The 22,863-nt window shown below is 36.8% G+C and overlaps 1 protein-coding gene and 1 long non-coding RNA gene across 5 annotated transcripts in view; both read left to right on the forward strand.

The window, feature by feature from the left end:
* Positions 1-22,863, forward strand: part of PRKG1 (protein kinase cGMP-dependent 1) — a 1,295,238-nt gene that overhangs the window by 302,686 nt on the left and 969,689 nt on the right. The window lies entirely within an intron of this gene.
* The window catches only part of LOC134731099 (uncharacterized), a 133,128-nt gene that overhangs the window by 63,633 nt on the left and 46,632 nt on the right, over positions 1-22,863 (forward strand). Inside the window, exon 1 of the long non-coding RNA XR_010113185.1 lies at positions 1-22,268. This exon is cut by the window's left edge and continues 63,633 nt beyond it. This is a non-coding gene — a long non-coding RNA (uncharacterized LOC134731099). The remainder of the gene's footprint in view (positions 22,269-22,863) is intronic.

Genomic DNA, 22,863 nt, shown 5'->3' on the forward strand with positions numbered 1-22,863 from the left:
TTCCAAAAACTGAAGCATTGTTATGAAAGTTAATGCCCCTGACCTTTTTCCAAGAGGGTTTCTTGGTCAGTTGGTATTCTGTTGGAGACAGATGAAAGAAAACCCAGCCTGTATTGACTTAAGCCAAAAGTTAATTTAGTGGTTTTCCTACCTGTAGAATATGAGGACAAGCTGGCTTCAGACATAACTTAGTCTAGAGGCTTGACAGTTATCAAGAGGAAGTAGTTTCTCTGTCTCTGGGCCCCACTCGGATCTTCTTTTCTCATTTATCTCATCATGGTAACAAGATAACGGTAACTGTAGACAACCAGAGTCTGCTGCTTAGGTCCAGTAGAAAAGAGACAGTGTCTCTCTTCAGCATCAAACCAAAGTTCTGGTCTGAGTCTCCTTGCTCAAATTCTATCATGTGCCCATAACTAAATCATTCACTGTAACCAATGAGAATGGCTACCTTGCAATCAATCACCGCTGAAGCCCTGAAAACTGACCCACCTAAGCCGCAAAACTTAAGAGGAATGGGTGCCCCCCTTAAAAGAAAGAGTGTTCTGTAAAAAGAGGTGAATGGATGTTAGCTAAAACAGATGGCCATTAGAGTGTTTATGAAAATACAGCTTCTTAGTAGCTCATAACATTAGTACCTTAAAAATGTTCAGATGTGTTTAGATTCTAGTGTATTTTTTCATTTAGATATTATTTTTCTTACTCTTATTTTTGCTTTACTACCCCTGACTATAAAGTTGAAGTCCTTGAGACAGTGAATTGCCTTTAAGTGTTTTAAAATCACCCTTTAACACTCTTGGAGTACTTCTGAGTCTAAAACCTAAAACACTTTGATAATTTGTGGAAACTCTTCTTTTGTGCAAAGTCTTTGTTTAACGTTGTTAGAGTCGATCTCTTTTTTTAGGGGGAGCCTTAAAAAGACAGAGCTGCAACATAGCAGTTATTCAATTCTGTTTTGAATTATCTGCTATATTGTGAAACAGTGGGAAATGAACACAATCTAGAACCACAGCTAGCATTGCTCCCAGACCTTCTTAGTTACTCTGACCCTAAAGTTGTTTGTTTATCAAGCTTGAGGGAACACTTCTGAATTCTAGCTGGCATTACTCTGGGTTTAACATCTTCCATAAATTAGGAAAAACACTGTCCACAATCTCACTCTGCATAACCTCAACTCTTCATTTTCTCAAAGCTCACTCCTCTTTCTCCTTGCTTCATTGCAGCTCACAGAATGGGTGAGACTTGTCCGATTTTTTAGGACAAGTGACATAGGCCTGCTATTTAAATGAACAAAGAAAGGACATATTTTCTATATGGTAATTTGTTTAACAGAACTATTCACCTCATTGCTATTTTGGGGAATTAAGAGTACAAAATACCTTTGAATCTTGTTCAATATTAAGTCATGTTTATTTTTAAAGTGAGAGTCATTATTCTAAGTGGAATAGGATTTGGTTTTTCTGCATTGGCCAATAGCTCAAAATGCTATTTTATAATTATATTGGTTCCTTCCAACTGACCTTGTCTATAGATTTGCAAACACATATAGACATTTTATGTTTTATGTTGTTCAGCTATAGCAAAATATTTTCCTTTTCTAGGTCTGCCTGTGGGTGTCTATGCATCTTATATCAACATTTATATCTATAAACATACACGTTTTAGCACCTATACTATTCTATATTTTTAAATTTTGTACCAAACTCCTCTGAGACTTATTATGGTTTACACCCAATCCCATTTTATCTACTTAATGATTGGAGCCACTTTTTTATTCTTATTTATTTCTCTAATGAACTTTGGAGGATTGCAATTTGCTAAGTTCTAGGGTACAACTGTGCTCAAGACAGACCCAATCTCTGCCCTCACAGTATCTTGGTTGGTTACATATTTGCTCTCACTTCTTTCTTCCCCCCAGCTTTATTGAGGTATGATTGAAAAATGAAAAAATTATATATTTAAATTATACAACTTGAAGTTTTGATATACATATACATTGTGAAATAATCACCACAATCAGACTAATTAACATATCCCTGTCACCTGACAGAGTTACCATTTTTTCATTCTTTTTTTGTATCAAGAACACTTTAATTCTACTCTTAACATATATCAAGTACACAATACATTATTGTTAATTAAAGCACATTATAACTAACTATAATTACATTAGCTATCCATATCATATGCATCTTGCATAACTAAAATTTTGTATGCCCTGGCCAATAACACTTCATTTCCCCCTGTTAACCAGCTCCTGGCAACCACCATTCTACTCTCATCTCTATGAGTTCATCTATTTAAGATTTCATTCTATTCAAGGTGAGATCATGCAATAGTTGTCTTTCTATGTTTGGCTTATTTCACTTAACTTAATGTCCTCCAGGTTCATCTTTGTTGTCACAAATGACTGGATTTCTTTCTTTTTTAAGGCTGAATAGTATTCTATTGTGTACCTATACCGCATTTTCTTTATCCGTTCATCCACTGACAGACATTTAGATTACTTCCATGTCTTAGCTATTGTAAACAATGATGCCATGAATATGAGAGTGCAGATATCTCTTCAACATACTGATTTTTTTTGGGGTGGGGGATACCTAGAAGTGGGATTGCTGAATCATAGTTCTGTTTTTACCTTTCTGAGGAACTTCCATGCTGTTTTTCACAATGGCTATACCAGTTTACATTCCCACCAACAAAAGTTCCATTCTGTATAAGAGTTCCGTTTTCTTCACAACCTCACCAACATTTCTGTCTTTTTGATAATAATCATTCCAAGAGGTGTGAGCTCATATCTCATTGTGGTTTTGATTTGGATTTTCCTGATGGTCAGTGATGTTGAGCATTTTTTCATATGGCTGTTGGACATTTTTATGTCTTCTGTTGAGAACTGTCTATTCATACCTTTTACCTAAGTTTTAATAGAGTTTCTTTTTTTACTTATTGAGTTGTATGAGTTCTTATGTATTTTGGATATTAATTCCTTATCAGGTATATGGTTTGCCAATATTTTCTCCCATTATAGGTTGACTTTTTATTCTATTGATTGTTGTCATTGCTCTTCATGAGCTTTTTAATTTGATGCATTCTCACTTGTATATTATTACTTTTTTTCTTGTGCTTTGGTATCATATCCAAAAATATCATGATCCAAATTAATTTCAAGAAGCTTGTTTCTTATGTTTTCTTCTAGTAGTTTTATGGTTTCAGGCCTTATGCGTAAGTCTTTAGTTCATTTTGAGTTGATTTTTGTATGTGGTATAAGTTGAGTTCAATTTCATTCTTCTGTGGTTGGACATACTGTCTTCCCAACATAATTTATTTAGGAGACCATCCTTTCCCCAGTGTGTGTTCTTGGAACACTGTTAAAGATCAGTTGATGATAATGGGTGGATTCGTTAGGTTGGTGCAATAGTAATTGTGGTTTTGCCATTACTTTTAATGTTAATTAGTGTAATTTAAAGTAATGGGAATACCACAATTACTTTTGCACTAAACTAATACTTCTGGGCTCTTTCTGTTCCATTGGTCAATATGTCTATTTTTATGCCACTACTATACTGTTTTGATTATTATAGCTTTGTAAGATATATTTAAATCAGAAAGTGTGATACCTTCCCCTTTGTTCTTCTTGTTCAATGTTGCTTTGAGAGGCCAGGCACAGTGACTTACTCCAGTAATCCCATCACTTTAGAAGCTGAGACAGGAGGATCACTTGAGGCCAGGAGTTTGAGACCAGCTTGGGCAACATAACAAAACTCTGTCTCTTCAAAAAAATTTGAAACATAAAAAAATTTCCTGGGTATGGTGGCACTTGCCTGTAGTCCCAGCTACTTGGGAGACTGAGGAGGGAGGATTGCTTGAGCCCAGGAGTTTGAGGCTGCAGTGAGCTATGATTGTGCCACTGCACTCCAGCCTGGGCAGCAGTGCAAGACCCTGTCTCTAAGAGGAAAAAAAAAAGGATTGCTTTGGCTATTGGAGGCCTTTTATGGTTCCATATGAATTTTAGTATTTTTTTCTACTTTTGCAAATAATGCCACTGGGATTTTAATAGCTATTACATCGAATCTGTAGATTATTGTGGGTAGTATGGACATTTTAATAATATTAATTCTTACAATCCATAACCATGTATGTCTTTCCATTTGTCTGTGTCTTTTTAAATTTTCTTCATCAATATTTTATAATTTCCAGTGTGTAAGTCTTTTGCCTTTTAAGTTCATCCTAAGTATTTTATTCTTTTTGTTACTATTATGAATGGGATTGTTTTCTTAATTTTCATTTTAGATAGTTTGTTGTTTGTGTATAGAACATGACTTATTTTGTATACTAATTTTATATCCTGAAACTTCACTGAATTGTTTTATTAGTTCTAACATTTTTTTCTTTTTTTTATAGTCTATAGAGTTTTCTACATATATGATCATGTCATCTGCAAACAGAGATAAGCTTATTTCTTCCCTTCCTAATTAGATGCATTCTATTCCGATTTCCTTTCCTTTCCTCTTCTTTTCTTTTATTTTCTTTTTTGTCTAATTGTCTAATTGTTCTGGCTAGGACTTCCAGTACTGTGTTGAATAGATGTAGTGAGAATGGACATCCATATCTTATACCAGAAATTAAAGAAAAACTTTCAGTTTTCCTCAATGATTATTATGTTAGCGGTGGCCTTTTCATGTATGGCCTGTATTGTGTTTAAACAATTTCCTTCTATACCTATTTTGTTGAGAGTTTTTATCATGAAAGAATGATGAACTTTGTCAAATGCTTTTTCTGAATCTATTGAGATGATCATATTGTTTTTGGCCTTCATTCTGTTAGTGTGGTGTATCACGTTGATTGATTTCCTTATGTTGAGCCATCTTTACACCCCAAGGATAAATACCACTTGGTCATGGTGTATGATCCTTTTAATGTTCTGTTGAATGCTGTTTGCTAGTATTTTATTGAGGATTTTTGCATCAGTATTTATCAGGAATATTTGCTTTTAGTTTCCTTTTCTTGTTGTATCTTTGTCTGGTTTTGATCAGGATGGTCCTGGCCTCATAAGATGAGTCTGGAAGTGATTCCTCCTATTTTATTTTTTTGGAAGAGTTAAAGAAGGATTGTTATCAGTTCTTCTTTGATTGTCTATTAGAATTCACCAGATGAGAAGTCATCTCATCCTGAGCTTTTCTTTTTTGAGACACTTTTGATTACGGACTGAAATGTCTTCCTTGTGCAGTTTGTCTACACTATCCTATTTCTTCTTGATTCAGCTTCAATAAGTTGCATATTTGTAGAAATTTATTTATTTCCTTTAGGTTATCCAGTTTGTCAGCATATAATTGTTCACAATAGTCCCTAATGATACTTTTCATTTCTGAGGCATCCATTGTAATATCTTCTCTTTGATTTCTGATTTTATTTATTTGAGTCTTCTCCATTTTTTCTTATTAGCCTAGCTGAGTTTGTTGATTTTGTTGATGCTTTCAAAAAATCAACTCTTGTTTATGGATTTTTTTATTGTTGTCTGTTTCTTATTTGATTTACTTCTCTAATCTTTATTAATTCCTTCCTTCTGATAATTTTAGGCTTAGTTTCTTCCTCTTTTTCTAGTTCCTTGAGGTGTAAAGTCATGTTGCTTATTTGAGAATGTTCTTTCCTAGTGTAGGCATTTATGTTGTATTTTTGTTTTCATTTGCTCTGAAATTAAACCTAGTTACATTGCCGCCTCTGCTTTTCCATGTTTTCTTTAGTCTGCTTTTTAGCTTTACCTTTATCTATTCTTTCCCTCTTTATTTAAGATCTCTTAACTTGAATAAATATAACAGAGTGAACAGTGAAGGGGTTATTTCATTCCTTTTGGGAGGATATTCCTCTGTTTTAACCTTGGATTCTAGGACTGACTGGTCAAAAAAGGAAACAATAAATGCAAAGCATTGAGTCCAAAAGTGGAGAAAAGCCACAGTTCATCTTCCCTGGCAATAATATGATAGTATTATTTTAAGATTCAGTGAATTCTGTTCTGCGAGCTGTAAGATTGGTTGATTTGTAATAGGGGGAACAAGTGCGTGTTGTGGGGAGGGTAGACATTTAGAGAAAGTAAATGACCTTGAGGGTATTGAACTCTGTGAATCAACTTGTTCTCTAAAGTTAGGGGACATACCACTTCTAGATGGTGAACCTGTGGGTGTTCATTTGAACAGTAGAGTCATAGAAAAACTTTACTATCTGGAATATAATAAAAATGCTGCTTTAACTGCTAAGTCGCCATCTGTTACCAGCTCTTTGCTACTGGTTTATCTTTTTTCCTTTTAAAACGTGAATTCTTAGATTTTCATATTATAATTTTATACTTACCTTAAATTAGGATTGAGAGGAAACTTTGACAACACCTCTTAAAAGAAAATTATTAACTTGTAAAAATCATACTTTTAGGTTTGGGTAATAGCTGGGGAGAAAGCAAAAGCAAATCAGGAAGCTTGTAGGTGACTCATGTGCATTTCTATGTATGAGCAACAAGAATGGTAGAACTTTTGTTCCACTGCAGTTGTACAATCTAATTATTCACTGATCAATCTACACATACTGCATTACTATGTAGGTTTTAAGATGGCATCTTTGCCATATGTCTCTTTTTTAACCTTGATATCTTACATGTAATAGGTTTTCATCAGTTTTGATGAAATCATGATGATAATGATTACGATAATGCCTCCCATTATTTTCTCTTTAGTATAAGGCATTTAATGGCTTTTCCTAAAAAATAATGCAAGCAGTTCTTAACCCTAACAATGAGGGATAGAGTAGGTGTCCTTACCTACACTTGTTACTATAAGTGATATATTTATATAAAGAGATGTATGTAAAGGAAATTCATTCACTCATTCATTTATGTACCTAACCATTATTCCTTCATCAGTTCTTGTTAAGCACTACTATATTAGGCCCTGTATACATTTTACATGAATTATCTCCTAACCTTATAACAATGGTGTGTAAAGAAACTAATATTATCCATTTTATAGATGATAAATTCATGATTAGGGATATTAATTATGATGTCCAAATTTGCACAGGTGGCAAATGATACATTTGAAATCTGAACCCACACAATCTAATTCAAGAGTTACATTGCCAGTACTTCAAAAAATGTGGTTTATTTTATAGGCAAAGAAAAGGCACTGAATTGAATATTATGACTAAGCTTGTGATCTTAAAAGATTTAGGTTCTGAGTTGGACCTGATTAAAAATTCCAGCTCCACCAATTACTGATTACATGAACCTGGTGGGAGTTGTTCAGTCTTTCCATACTCCAGGTTCTTCCTTTTTCAACAGTGTTGCTGAGCCATTAAATGAAACAGCTTTACGTAGAAAGCACTCAGCATAGTAAAATCATTATAAATGTTAGCTATTACACACTTACTTCTCTCCTTTTCTGGAGGAAGGGAGAATATGGGTTTTTATTTTACAATCTTATTTTATAAAACTATAAGCCTGGAGTCTAGGGGGTAATGTAGGAAAAGAAATATGAAATGGTTCTGATCTAAGGTAGAAACATTAGATGGATGAAAGAATATCATGCCGATAGAATTAAAAATTGTTAGGTTGGAGTATTTTATGTGGGGCTGAGAGTAAAATAAATCTACAATTTGTGTGAGTGGTAGAATGTGAATCGATTAAATAGGATAGGGAATTGGAAGGGAAGTGCTAGGACAATTCCTGGCACATAGTAGGCATGCAACAAAAGGTTGGAAGCTTGATTGCTGTGATCTGTATGCAAAGATCATATGGTTGCATAAATGTGTTAATATTGTTCTTTGGTAAGTGTTTTCCTGGTATTTAAGTGCAATGGAGCACAAAGGTTTGTTGTGTAAAGTGTAATAATGAAAGGAATATGACCATTACTCCATCTGTCACTTTCACTCATGCCTTTAAATGAGCCCTTTGCTCCAATAAAATGGTTCAGTTAATGGTTCCTTAAAGCCACACACACTTACCTGTCTTTTTGCCTTTGATGAATTTATTGCTTAAGACTTTAGCCAGTATCTCTTTTTGCCCATTCTTTTTATTTGTATTTATTTTTATATGTTTTTTGAGATGGAGTCTCACTGTGTTACCCAGGCTAGAGTGCAGTGGTACGATCTCGGCTCACTGCAACCTCCGTCTCCTGGGTTCAAGCAATTCTCCTTCCTCAGCCTCCTGAATAGGTAGGATTACAGGCATCCCCCACCATGCCTGGCTAAGTTTTGTAATTTTAGTAGAGATGGGGTTTCACCATGTTGGCCAGGCTGGTCTTGAACTCCTGATCTCAGGTGATCCGCCCACCTCGGCCTCCCAGAGTGCTGAGATTGCAGGTGTGAGCCACCATGCCCCGCCTCTTTTTGCTCATTCTTTAAAGTAGGAACTTTGGTAGAACTTTCACAGCCTGTAACATATGTCTCTAGCCCTAGCTTGGTTCTAAATCCCATGGTGCCTTCTCCTTGGGAAAAACAGAGAAGGCACTATGGGATTTAGAACCAAGTTAGGACTGCAGATACAGGTTACCTATGTTACAGGCTGACAGCCACAGGTATATTGCTGTCTGCACATGTGTTTTTTCCTGGCCTCTCAATGACATTATAAGCTTCTTTTATACCTCATGTGGCGTAACTGCTCTGCAATAATAGAAATTCAATAAAGGACTCTTTAATTTACAATTAAAGTCAGGATTGAATTTTGTGGAAAATCTTGATGCAAATGTACAAAAGAACTTCAAGAAAATTAGAATGCCATGAGTCATGCATTTCCTGGTACTATTCATTCCTCTTTAGGTACTATCATTCTGCTCAACCTAACATTTCTACCACCTACACCTACCATCTGGAATTATAGGCAGAGGGTATGAAGGGTGTCAAATCTTGAAAGAAAATTGCCTTTTCTCCAAAGTTGATGAAACTAAACCACAGTTGATTGGATGACTTGCTCAGCAAGAGAGTAGAACCTTGTCTTTATGAATTAAATGTCACTATTTCGTTTATTTGAAGATGACCTTATAGAGGATCATGGCTTACGACAAGTTATTTTGCTGAGGCTTAAATTTGAATTGTGTGTTGGTGAATGAGCCACTGCACACACAGTCAGAGCAGCTGCTCTCCATGCAGCTTTTCTTCTCTTTGGTTTTCTGTATCATACACAGTAATCCTTGGGAGTTATTCACATCTACTTCTTGTGGAGTAATAGTATATTATAGTGGTATCATAAATTCGGGATTTATGAAAGTTGCGGGACATACCTTCATGTGAATCTCAGTGGGTTACTGTATTTAATGATTTTTTCTCTTTTGTTTTGATTAAGAAGCTCTTTGCTGGGATGCTGAGTTCCGATTTAAATATTATACACCCTTCTTATTTCTCTCTGCAAAATTATAGCCTTGCTGATGAATTTTGCTTTACTCTTGAGTGTGGTTTACTTTTGCAGCAAATACAAATTTAGTAAGTTAAATCTAAAAGCCACAGTTAAACACAGTTCTCCTTCAGAGGTAAGAACCATAACTGTTTCTGTGGACCCCAGCAAAGGTACCTTCTTTTACAAAACAATGTTCTTCTTGTTCCATAGTCAATTACACACTGAACCTCTGTGTTATCCGAGATCTAAGCAGCAGGGCTGCTCTCTCCAGAATTATATTCAGCAGCTGTCTCCTCCCTGTTAGCTTACCCATTCCTGATGTGTTGATTCCTTTCAGAAGGCTCCAATCCAAATAAGACTCAATTAGCAGCAGCCTGAAAATAGTGTGTCTGCCTTTCTTTTCCTGTATAAATCTTGTGAGTGCTAAGCTTCTAATTTCACTTTCCTCTTAATACTAACTGAAGGTCCCATAACTTTCTGTGGAATGTTGACTTTTTTTTTTTGAGTGAGATGAGCTCTTCTCATGCCAGTTAACTCTCATGTCGGTGACAGCACAATGGAGAAATAGTAGGAAATCTGACAGGGAGAAACATTCATGTCCGATAGAGTCCAGCAACAGATTAGTGAAAGAAACTGGACGTCCAAAATCATCCTCATTCATTTCCTTCACTAAGTCAAAGAAATCATTGTGCTCTGCTTAAGCCCCATGCTGAGTTCATTTTACTGACCCTTCCTTAATACTGGCTGAAGGGTATTTTTAATAACTTGGTATGTTTGGGAGTCAAAGGAGGCCAAGTTTCTGGCTAGGCTCAGAAGGGATAAAATAGTAATGGAATGTTTGGGGAATGAGAGGGAAAAAAATGTCTAAAAGAAAGGTACCTTCTTTTAGACCTGTTTAATATAACTCCCCTAATTATTTCTGAAGTAGGGGGAAAAATATACAAAACCCTCTGAGGAATATCAATTTTTAAACATTACAGCCTTGAGTGAGCCACTTCAAAATGTGCAGAGAATTGGCTTATATTTTATTTGGAAACTAATGTTTAAGTCAAATGGAGCAACAGAAATCCATAGTAATCTATCCAAAAAAGAAAGACCAAAGGATTGGGAATAGGTCAGGGTGCAGTCAGGAGAGCCAGGCGAGGGATGGCAGACAATGGAAGGCAAGCTGGCCCAGTCAGTCTGTGGGCATGTGAGCTGAATCACCAGTGTGGGGACCACTTTCCCCTAAGAAGCCCTGTTGTAATTGATCCTGTCTCCTGAGCCTCCCCCGCTGCCACTGGACATTGCAGGTTTGGCTTCCTGGCTATTGGTTTTGCAGTCAGAGGAGTTCAGTTCAGTTTAGTGTGTTGAGTATGAGCAAAGCAGTATGAGCCGTGAGGTATCAGGATGAGTGTGTGACTGCCTTCTCTTCTCATGTGTCATCTGTGTGAATTCTTCCCATCCATCAGCCTCTTCTAAAACGTGACCTTAACTAGTCCAGTTCCTGGTGCTCTGACCTCTCTCAAGCTACTTCACTCAGAGTGCTGATCAAATGGTTTGGAACCACAGTGTTAGCTATGTCCTTGTTCCATTTAGTCTGTAAATCCACTGAGGATGTATCTTATACTTCTTTTGAAATACACTCCGCCATTAGCACATTGAGGAGCACTACTAGGGGTTTAATTGACACCTGTTGATTGACTGGTACATTAATTAATGTAGGGCCTTATAAGCATGTCTTCCAGAGACGTTTAAAAACTTTTATTCAAATTGTATGTAACATCTACTTGACAAACATTTTTAGTAAACGTGATAATGTAGAAACAGAATTATTCCCTGTAAAATATTATTCATTTTAGTAATTTGAGATAAAGAGTTATTTGCTCACTAGATTTTATTCACTTGGCACCTGTTTATTAAGTGCCTATGGTGTGTCATAAGCAGTGATGATGTAATTGAGACCTAATAATAGCCTAGGAAAGTATGAAAAAATATGAATATCTTCAATGTTGGTTCTTTCAGGCCAATATTTTTAAATGACTCATTGGTAGCAAAACATCACTTTTTTTTTTTTAACGAGCAGATATTTATAACTGCTACCAAAACCAGGAATAGTTTACTAAATATGGGGGTTTGAAGATATTGTCTTTAACTGGGAAAAGCTTCCAGGCTACAAGAGAGGATAAAGACAGTGAGTAACATTTGAGATGTACTTTATTTCATTACCTAACAAACACCTATCCAGCACTCACAATGGACAGGCTGTCTTCCAAGCAGGAACAGATTATGGAGCATATGCTGTGCATATGACCTCATTTAATCACTATAGTAAGTCTATAAAGAAGGTACTATTATTATCCTCCTTTTTAAAATAGGGAACTTGAAACTCTATTTTACAGTTAAAGTTCAGAGAAGTTAAGTATTTCACCCAAGGTCACACAGCCTGTGCGGTGGAGCTTCTTGCAAGAGTATTTTGGCCCTTTATAGGATAGAGAGATTAATTCCAACCAGGGAAAGAAGGGAATAAAGTAAGCCCCAGGGAATGGATGCTGTTTCAACCGGGTTAAGATTGGTTTGAAACCTGGTTAAGATTGGTCTGTTTGCAAATATGGGGCAGTCAAGAATATACCCAGAGAAAGCTATTCCACAAGGGACATAAATGTAAGATATTAACAAAATGCCATTTTCTGTCCAACATTAAAATTTTAGGAAGATACATCCTCGTCTATTCTTTTCTTTCAAGGACTTCCCAAGTTTCCGTACAATGTTTGCTTTAATTCTTTTAATGTGAATAATACAATATGTTTTACATGGCACTACCACTTTATTTAAATCTCAAGATTTTCTAAGAGTTAAATGTTCACTGCTAGTCTTCACAGCAATCAGTGGCTAAACAGGCCTATTTAGTTTAAGATGGCTCTCCTGTGTGAGCTGTCAGTGACATCTGCCAAAACCATGCCTTATTTGTGAGAAATGCCCCTTGTCTCTGCTTGATGGAAAACTGATCAGCCTCTTTTACTCTTTCAACTCAATGATTAGCAATTACTGCTAATCTAGAAAACTTCGCTGGAAATTTATTTAAAAATTCTCGTCTTACTGGGCATGACGGATCTTATTTGCTTTTTAATATAAACAGTGAAAGTATAAATACATTCTTACTTTTTGGAGAAGATAATAATATTAAATTTAATTTTTGTCTCCAGTGTTATTGCATTTTTCTAACAGAAAAACTAAATAAAACATATCTTTAGAATTTAATTCTCTTTAAGATATCACAAACTATTTTTCAATTTTAAAATAAAACTATATCTATATATATATACACACACACACACACATACATATTTGAGACAGAGTCTCACTCTGTCACCCAGGCTGGAGCGCAGTGGTGTGATCTCAGCTCACCGCAACCTCCGCCCCCAGGTTCAAGCAATTCTCCTTCCTCAGCCTCCCAAATAGCTGGGATTACAGGCACCCACCACCATGCCCAGTTAATTTTGGTTTTTTTAGTAGAGATGGGGTTTCGTCATGTTGGCCAGGCTGTTCTTGAACTCCTGACACCAGGTGATCTGCTCATCTCGGCCTCCCAAAGTGCTGGGATTACAGACATGAGCCACCGTGCCCGGACAAAATATTTTAAAACATTGTAAATGATCATTGGGTTTCAGTGGTCCAAATCAGAATTTTCTTTGGAAGAAAAACATTAAGAGAAAGACACTAATAAAAATAAATCAGTGTAAGCACTTGAAAATTAGTTAGAAAAGATGCGTAGAGATACCTTGATATAGTAAATATCATATAGTCACGTAATATTAAAAAATCAATTTGAAAACATTACATAGACTCAAATATCTCTAAGGAAAAATCATGTGAACAACGGATGTAATAATTAAGTTGAATATCAAAGGATGATGTAAAATCTATTTTAATCATATACTAGGGATTGGACTTTCTGATAAGACCCAGAGACACTTTATTTTTTTTATTTTTTTATTTTATGATTATTATACTTTAAGTTTTAGGGTACATGTGCACAATGTGCAGGTTAGTTACATATGTATACATGTGCCATGCTGCTGTGCTGTACCCATTAACTCATCATTTAGCATTAGGTATATCTCCTAATGCTATCCCTCCCCCCTCCCCCCACCCCACAACAGTCCCCAGAGTGTGATGTTCCCCTTCCTGTGTCCATGTGTTCTCATTGTTCAATTCCCACCTATGAGTGAGAACATGCGGTGTTTGGTTTTTCGTCCTTGCAATAGTTTACTGAGAATGATGATTTCCAATTTCATCCATGTCCCTACAAAGGACATGAACTCATCATTTTTTATGGCTGCATAGTATTCCATGGTGTATATGTGCCACATATCTTACAGATGAAGAAATGGGGGACCAGAAGTTTGTCACTTCCTTACGTCACATTACTTGTAAGGGGTAGAGAGAGCAGAGCTAGTGCTTCAACCCAGGGCCAGAATCAGCAAGGCCATTCTTTCTATGTGCTGCTAGAAAATGAAGACTTTGTCATGGTGCATTCAGCAGCTCTGATCAACTGGTAACTTGTCAGTTGGACAGATCCTATTTTCCAGAGCCTTACTGAAGGTCTGGGGATGGAGTGAGTCACAGGACTGAGCTTGCATCCTATAGGAACATAATCACCCCTGGAAAGATAGCCCTTCAATTTTAGGGCAATAGCTATGAGACTGCTACCCTAGTTCTTCCAAAAGTAGAGTTTCAGAGCACAATGGCACTCTTCTCCCACGACCAAAATTTTCATTTTAGAAAAAGAACAGTAACCTTTAAGGATAGGCCTCCTATCCTGCTTTATACATTTTCAGAAATGCCCTTGAATTATATGTATACTTGAATTATATGTATACTTTTGTGGCTTGACTTACTAACTTTCCTTTTTGTTGGATTTCTGCATGGAAAAGCTGTTGGGGGTGACTGGTAGATGCATTTGTTAAAGGGCTAATTTACAAGAGACCACTTTACTGGAAAGGGTGCCTCTCTCCCAATAATAAGTAAATAAATAACTTTTTCCAGAAAAATCCTCAAAAACAAAAACTTTCTAAGACCCGTTTACCTTGCAGAAGCCTTTCAATTGGCCTTTAGGGCAGCATGAACAGAATGTTCTATACCTTGAGTGGTCCATACACTCAGGAGAATGTGCTGATTTCAGCATCTTCCTTATAGCCATGTGAACACCAAAATAGGATTCCTTTTTCCTCTGCTCCAGCTTTCTGGAGCAATTGTTTTGACTGTTCAAAAGTGTAACATTTTGCTTTGTTTTATGTTTTTCTGGATAAAAATAGCATTTTCTTCCTAGAGAATTTGACTCACTAAGCACATATATTGTGAATTAATATCATGTTCCTGATATGGAGGGCTTTTGTAATCAGAATAACTGTCACACACCACAGAGGAATAAGAGGTTGAATATGTTCAATTTCTGTCTGACTATTGGAAGCCTCAGGTCATCACTTCTTGGAGGCAGTCCTGAGTAGATGCAATAGACACTAAAGCAAATATTATGTGTACCATATGACAGTTAATTCTTGGAATAGCTCTGGAAAGTAGACATTATATGACCATTATTTTACTGAAGACAATGCTACAGCAAGGATGATTTAGTGACTTATTTAGGGCCTCACAGTAACAGAACCTGGATTGAAATTAAGTTTGGTCTGAGTCAAAGTCTGCTTTCTTTTCATTCCATTACACTGGATAGGCTTGAGAGTATATTGCAGAGAGAATATGGCATTTGTACCCAAATTTCATAGTTGACTTACATTTGGGGCTTCTTTTTGAAATTTTGGTTTCACAGGCGAGAATGACAAGTTGCATATCAGAATTCAAGAGTGAGATTTGGGCTTGAAAATCACCTATTTGAAATTGATATGCATATTTCCCTCTTCAACTTTCCATATAAAGCCAGGCTTTTACCCAATATGGCCTTGGTTGTACCCCTGTGTAGTTCTGGGAGTTTCCATAGTTGATATGTGTATGTTGGAGGGGAGGCAGAGAAAATAAACATGTCCATTATGAATGGCTTTTCCTGTGAGAGATGCTAATCGGCTTTCTCTCTCTCAGGAGTATATGTTCAATGTCTGGATGTTTTCAATGTCTGGATTAATTCAGCCGTCCAGGAAAGAAGTTTGTGCTTTGCTCTCCATGTACAACATCTAGTAAAGGAGACTTAGTCTCATCATTCTTCTCTGAGGAGGCAGGATTCACGACCAACTCATCCCATTGAAGACAATATTAGCAGAAATTATGAAAGGAGCTTACAGAGTATTTTGCAAAGTTCATTTACTTACATTGCCAAAAATTATGTGATTTTACTAAATCCCTCAAAACTCCTCTAAGGAAGTTGAGAATATCTCCATTTATCCATTGAAGAAACTTCAACTTAGAAAGTTCAAAGGGATTTGTTTGAAGTTATGGAGTCTAATGGCTCCCACTCAAGGGTTCTTTTGTCTGCTGTACCATCTCCCACCTGCTGCCTTACACATTTCAGAAGTGTGAAAATGGGGAGCAGACTGTTTCTCCTGGATTCTGAGTATCAGTTGCCCCCTTCCTGAGTTAGAGAAATATCAACAAACTTGCAGTTTGTATAAGAATTCGATACTTAATGATAATGCATTATTATACAGTGTTAATATATTATATATTATTAATATAATGCATAACTACTACACAGATATATTTATGCACATGCATACACATAATCCCTTTATACCTCCTGTTTTCCAGGTAAAATGAGAGTTTACATTTATTGAGTGTTTACCATGTTCCAGATACTGCCCTTAGCTTTTCAACATAGAAAAGTATTATTATCTTAATTTTGTAGAAAAAGAAGCTGAGAAGACTGTGGAGGTTAAGTAACTTGCCCAAGGTAATGCAATCAGTGGTGGCACCAGGATTTGACTCCAAGATGATCTTTTCCAGAGCGTTTGCTACTAAACACTCTGTTTTATTGACTCTCCTTTCCTTATTTCTGATAGTGGTGGTGAAAAGTGGAGTTCTTTTTTCTAGTAGAATGGTGCTTCAATATTTCACATGTATCTTGCATTTTCCTCAAGTTCATGTTTATTTTTGAGTTCCTGGTCTCTAAGTTTACTCACCTTTTATTTAAATATGTAAAGTAGAGGCTGTCCCTAGTAGAGGCAATAAGCATTAGACCAAATATTCTATGTACTTTATGACAGTTAATTTTTGAAATAGCTCTGATGAACATAAAACACCAGAGACTGAAATATATTCTATATTATGTATATTTGTCCATCTTTTATAAAGTTTTATGCTATACTTTTGAGGTACTCTAAATAATTTTAAGAACTTAATTTTTCTGTGTATTAAGAGCAGATTAATATAGCCTCAAGGAAAGAAGAGATTCCCTGAGAAAGAAAGTCTATTTTATCTCATTTTGTTTCACCAAGTTTTTGGTTGTCAAAATTCAGGTATTCAGTAAACACAAATGTAGATTATGTCTATTGAGCTCCACCTTTTAGTTTATTTCCCTCTTAAATCAAATAAAAGTAATTTGAAAACCAAATAAGAAAATGAAACAATTAACAACTGGGAATTCAAGTACCTAAGGTACATTAAATATGTATGTGCTAACTTATCCCATGGAGCTTTGCTACATCTCAGAACTTGTCAAAATGAATTCTTTTCCCTTGCACTCCTGTACCATTTTTTCGCTTTATTACGTTACTTTATGTAGATTACTTGTAATTTCTGTGAGTAATTGTGCTGGCAGGGAAACTGGTTAAGTACAGAGGTGCTTAAAGTGTTGACTTTTTGCTTAGCTAGAAACAGGTCTCTGCCTGTTTCACTATTTAGTCTCTGGTGATCATGCACAAGCCATTTAACTTCTTTATATTTCAGTTTCCTTGTATGTTAATAGGCCTATTGATACTAACTACATTGTAGGGATTTTGCAATGATTAAATTATGTATTTCATAAAAAGCACATGGGCCTATTGCTCAGTAAGCGTTAGCTGATGTTATTGTTAATATCCTTTCATTCTTATTCTCATCTCTTGATTTCAGAGGTTTGTTGCCTTTTTCCTGAGCAAGGTAATAGCAGGGCTATTACATTAGCCTTCTCACTGGTCCCTAACAATCAGTAGTCAGTGTGTGGCAAGGAAACTAGATAATGTGAGATGTTTTATCAGAAGTGATTTAATATAGAAATTGTTCAAGTAGGTTGAGGAGAGGTGCTAGAAAAATAATACTAGAATAACACAGAGCCAATAACTGCAAGAAGCAATTGCACATTTAGGGTAAATTAAAGGGAAAAAGTGGGGTTTTAGGACCGGCAAGCTCAGATGAGACCTCACTGAACTGGAACCCAGTCTTCTGAGGAGGTGGTATTATCAAACTTTGGCAAGGAGCTGAGACCTTTGAGGAGGGGGCACCACCAACTGGTGCTGGTGCTGACGGTATGATGAGGCTTGTTCTGGGAGTGTAGAGAAAGCTGGAAAGTGGGACCAACTGCTGCTGCCCAGGTGAAGTTCTAATCCTGGGGTAATGTAATCAAAAAGACAGCCAAGCAGGAAGGGGTAAGTTCCTTCTCCCTCTCTTGCCTTCTTGCCTCCCCCAGGGCTTCTTCTGGCAGGTATGAACAGTCTTCCAGTTGGTCAAGTGCAACAAATGTAGTCTGCTGAACCGTGAGGTCTGCATCAGAAAACAAAGAACAGAAGGATGGGTTTAGAGCTAAGAGGCAATATCTTAGTAACCAACACAAGTGTCTTTCAAATCCCAGTCTCTTTCATAAACTCCTATTGGATTAAATAATCAACAGAGTGAACAGAGAGCCTACAGAATGGGAGAAAATACTTGCAAACTATGCATCCAACAGAAAACTAATATCCGGAATTTACAAGGCACTCCTACAACTCAGTGACAGCAAAAACAACAAAAATAACCCCATTAAAAAGTGGACAAAGGACATGAATATGTATTTTTCAAAAGAAGATATACAAATGGTAAGCAAGCATATGAAAAATGCTTAACATCACTAATCATCAGAAAAGAGCAAATTAAAACCACAATGAGTTAGCATCTTATACCAGTCAGCATGGCTATTACTAAAAATACAAGAAATAACGGATGTCGATGAGGATGCAGAGAAAATGGAACACTCATACACAATTATTGAGAATATAAGTTAGTACAACCTCTATGGAAAACAGTTTGGAGATTTCTCAAATAACTATAAATAGAACTACCATTCAAACCAGCAATCCCACTGCTGGGTATCTACCCAAAGGAAAAAAAAAATTGTTATATCAAGAAGATACCTGCATTCATATGTTTATTGCAATACTATTCATAATAGCAAAGATATGGAATCAACCTAACTGTTCATCAAGAGATGATTGGATAAAGAAAATGTGGTATACATATGTACAATGGAATACTATTCAGTCATAGAAAAGAATGAAATTGTGTCTTTTGCAACTACATGGATGGAACTGGAGGTCATTGTCTTAAGTGAAACAACTCAGAAACAGAAAAATACTGTGCGTTCTCACTTATTCATAGGAAGTAAATAATGTGTACACATGGGCATAGAGTGTAGAATAATAGGCATTGGAGATTAAAAGGTGAGCAAGTAGAATTGGGGGTAGATGTTGAGAAATTACCTAATGGGTATAATGTACATTGTTCAGGTGATCGCTACTCTATAAGACCAGACTTCACCACTACACGATATATCTATATAACAAAATTATACTTGTACTCCTTAAATTTAAACCCCCCAAAAATGTCCTACAGTATCACTTGGAACACAGCTCTCACCTGCTCCAATATCTTCATGTCCTATTGAGCAAAGGAAATTCAATACACACTTTTTAAAAAAGAACCTATTATGAACATTGTGCTCTGGGCTATGGAGGATATAGACATGAATAAGAAGTTTTTCTGTCCTCACACAGTTTAATGAAGAACAAGGTTAACAGAAATCATTCCATAGCAAACGCAGAAAGTACTTAGAAGGAGGAATGTGTCCTGGCTGGTGAGATTCAGGAAGAGTTCATGGAAGGATAAGTAAAACTTCACATTCAATAGTGTGGCCTCTTATACTTGGCTGACTTTTCACTATAACCATATTTTTATTTTTTTATTTTTTTTGCTACTATGTAACTATTTCCTGTTTAGCCTTCAGTGTTTATTATCTGTATACTTTTTTTCTCATGCCAGTCACTTAGACATATGGCCAATGTTACTGAGTGCCTTCTATGGGTGCTTTCAGCTAGTTGTAAGGATACAACATTGAACGAATGAGACAAGGTGCCCCCATTATGGAACTTGCCGTCTAGGTGGGCAGGCAGTTCTTAATATTAAAAGGTCACCCAAATGAATGCAAAGTTGCACATTTTGGTTGGTGCTGGGAAAGACAGGTGCAAACTGCTATGCTAGTAGGGTGATCAGGTTTCATTCTGGAGTCACAAATGGCTTCCCTGAGGTATAGGTGTTAGGTTAGGTTGAGTCAAGAAGGCTGTTTCCAGCCTGTGCAGATCTCGGAACAGAAGAAGCAGAGTATGCCTCTGAGAAAAGGTCACTATGGGTGCAGAAAAAGGGAAGGAGGAGTGTGTACAGCACTTTTCACACAGTAAGCATTTCTCGGGGTCAAGTTCAAAAGGCACTTCCTCCATGAAGCCTCTCTTAAAATACTTGAACACTAAAAAGATCCTCCCTCTTTTCAGCTCTTAACCATTGTGTATCTCTCATGAGAGTGTTTATTACATACTGCCTTGGTTTGTGATTATTTATGTGCAAGTTTGATTATCTGTGCTCAACTGTAAGCTTCTAGAAACCAGAATTTGTCTCATATCCATCTTTGTATCCTTCAGTGTCATGAGTTCTTAAAAAATATTTGCTGAATAAGGTCACTTCCTCAGTATGCCTGCTGGCACTTAGATGGTGTGTTCAGTTACATGCAACAGTTTAGTGTAACTGTTTCTTTCATTCAGTGTCTCATATTACTAACTGACTTGTCCCTGGAGAACATTGGCAGTTGATTGACATTTGTGTATAACAGGTGAAGAAGTATTCACTGGCCCACTTTGGGAAAGACAGAAGTTTGGAATTTGAGGACAGGTACCTTAGATCTCCATGAATCACAGTGAATGGCTGCTTAACCAAAAGTGTTCATAAATCTGTAGCATTGCAAAATGTAGGTTCAACCAACCAAATTTGCTTTATCTTTTTATTTCACCATCTGTGTTGCCTTGTTCTGATTTCCATGTCATTAGACAAGGAGAAGATGATCATCTGCCCGTAGCTAAACACTTGGATTCCATCAGAGGTTCTTCTGAAAAGTAAATATACTATGGAAAGGAGGGCCTGGGGGATGCACCACACCTGTAGGCCTTCTTTCTGTTATTTTTTTTTGCGGGGGATGGTGTTTCACTCTTGTTACCCAGGTTGGAGTGCAATGGCATGATCTTGGCTCACCGCAACCTCCGCCTCCCAGGTTCAAGTGATTCTCCTGCCTCAGCCTCCCTGGTAGCTGGGATTACAGGCATGTGCCACCACACCCGGCTAATTTTGTATTTTTAGTAGAGATAGGGTTTCTCCATGTTGGTCAGCTTGGTCTCGAACTCCTGACCTCAGGTGATCTGCCCGCCTTGGCCTCCAAAAGTGCTGGGATTACAGGTGTGAGCCACTGCTCCCAGCCCTTCCTGATATCTTCTAAGTCTCTTTGCAACAACCTGAGTGGACCCATTCTCCTGTGCTCATGACCTGGCTCTAGGTATTCCCTTATCTTTCTTAGAATATGGTCATTCACTGGCATCTATGATGGAACAGAAAAATAGCTGGAAAATGAAAACTACAAAACTCTCACTCAACATTATTTTACAATAGTGTAGGAGTTAATAGTTGTGGCAGAACTGCGTCTTCTAAGGAAAACTGCGCTATGACAAACAGCTCCAGAGTGAGAGGCAGTCAACTCACTGTCAGGGTGACCCAGAAGTCCTAATGGGTGGGAATGATCATTATATGAAGACTGTAAATCTGATTAATGTGCACTCTGAGATGAGGTATAACATTTCATGCCAAATGAGGTAGGGGTAGGTGAGAAAGGATGATAGAAACAGCTGGTTCTGCACATGTCTGAAGGACCATATTAAAACTACAATGACATACAGAGATATGTAGACAAACAGGGAATGTTCAGATGGATATATGTGTGTGTGTGTGTGCGTGTGTGTGTATTTCAGCGTTTATATAAACATATACCTAAATTTATTTATAGACTCATAGCTGATGAATGAACCTTCACAAATATACTATTTCCAGTCCCCAAATAGTGGGGTACACAATTTTATTCTCACTGTAAAAGCTTATTCTTTGGTAGGACATATTGCCAAATTTTTCACTGTGGGACTAATCTGGAGGCCATATGGTGACATTTAATTTATGGGCAATATTATCTAACAACATTCCTTTAGCAGTTGGTAATTGTAATGTTTCATTATCTCAGTTTAGTTTTGTCATAATCTTGTGACATGGGCAGATATCATTATTCCACATTGATAAAGACAGGTATTTAAAGACAAACACAATTCCTGTTAAGTTGCAGTGTGTGTGTGTGTGTGTGTGTGTGTGTGTAGGGTATGTGTATGTGGGATTGTTTTTGAGTCATATAGAACATTCTTCCTCATAACTGATATTCTGGATTAAATTTTAATTTGTGGAGTCTTGGGCAAAGCCTAAACCTAAATAATGTTTGGGAAGAGGGTCCATAACCTGAAAATCTGCGTCAGATTGGCCCTATAAGAGAGAGGTGAGCTTACTGGATTCTGGCTTCAATACATCTATTCCCCTTTCTAGATGAGTAAAGAGTAAGATACAGCTCTACCCTTCCTTTTCCCTCTCTCCCCTCCTATTCAGAGTCTATTCTATCTTATTTCACTTTGTTTTTATGGATGTATTTTACTGCAAAGGGTAAAGTCCAGCCTGCCGTATGTCAAGAAAGATTAGACCTCATTATCTGTCCTCTCATTTCTCAAAGGCATGAACCAGGAACAATCAGAGTAACTTCTTTGGACCTTCCAGCACGAGAAAGAAGTGTTCTCTTCCCTATAGGTTAAAGACTGAGATGGAAAAGAAATAAAACAAATGCTTCTTGATTCTGACTTTTATAGTATGTAGCCCTGTTATATATACAGTTGTCCCTTGGTATCCATGGGGGGATTGGTTCCAGCACCCAGAGCGGGTACCAAAATTTGCAGATGCTCAATTCTCTAAATAAAATAGCATAATATTTTCATATAACCCAGACACATCCTCCTGTATACCTTAAATCATCTCTAGGTTACTTATAATACCAAATAAAAGGCCTACATACCACTTCATGCTCATGGATTCAGTGTAGTACTTGGCACACGGCAAATTCAAGTTTTGCTTTTTGGAATTTCATGAAAACATTTTTCTGAATAGTTTTGATTGGCATTTGGATGAATCCATGGGTGTGGAACTCCTGGATG

Source organism: Pan paniscus, chromosome 8 (assembly GCF_029289425.2).
Source record: "Pan paniscus chromosome 8, NHGRI_mPanPan1-v2.0_pri, whole genome shotgun sequence".
NCBI classification, from domain to species: Eukaryota; Metazoa; Chordata; class Mammalia; order Primates; family Hominidae; genus Pan; species Pan paniscus.